This window comes from Apium graveolens, chromosome 11 (assembly GCF_009905375.1).
Source record: "Apium graveolens cultivar Ventura chromosome 11, ASM990537v1, whole genome shotgun sequence".
NCBI classification, from domain to species: Eukaryota; Viridiplantae; Streptophyta; class Magnoliopsida; order Apiales; family Apiaceae; genus Apium; species Apium graveolens.
This window is the reverse complement of record NC_133657.1, coordinates 24,022,655-24,023,279: the sequence shown is the minus strand read 5'-3', so window position 1 is coordinate 24,023,279 and position 625 is coordinate 24,022,655.

The following is a 625-nucleotide window of genomic DNA, read 5'->3' as shown; positions in this document are numbered from 1 at the left end:
GCATTGGTTCCTAGGATGGTGACTTACTCTTATCTGAATCTAGCCAAGGATTTTTCCATATCCAAACTGAAATCTTTAGATAACCATGCATCTACATTCCCATCCTGCTCAGCTTCATCAACAATCTTGTTTTAATGTTCTTCCACATCTTTATATGACAACAAGATAGCTTGGTAATCCTGGTTGGACATATCAGTTGTGAGTAACTATTGGGTAATGTTTACAAGGCCAGCTAGTTGGTCTACAAGAATGTCATTCATTGTGATTGGCTAAGTTTGAGCATCATGTAGCCATTGAGAAATGAAATGAGATGGTTGAGGTGTAGTGTTGGAGGTTGAGGGTTGGTCTGTTGTGGTGTTTGGGATGGAGGTGGTAACAGTACCTGTGACAGGAGTCATAGTTTGACTTGCAGCATGAGTTGTGGTTGTGATAGTTTGTTGATCACCACTAGCGGGAACCTCCATTTAAATTGGAGGGGAGTTGAATATATTACTATCATGTACCATAGCCTCAAACCCTTGTTCCTCTTGCAAGGAACTATCACTTGAATGTTCTATACTTGCTTCCTCAATGACTGGATCATTGGTGTAACGCCCTCCAAATCTGGGGTCTAGATCTGGGGATT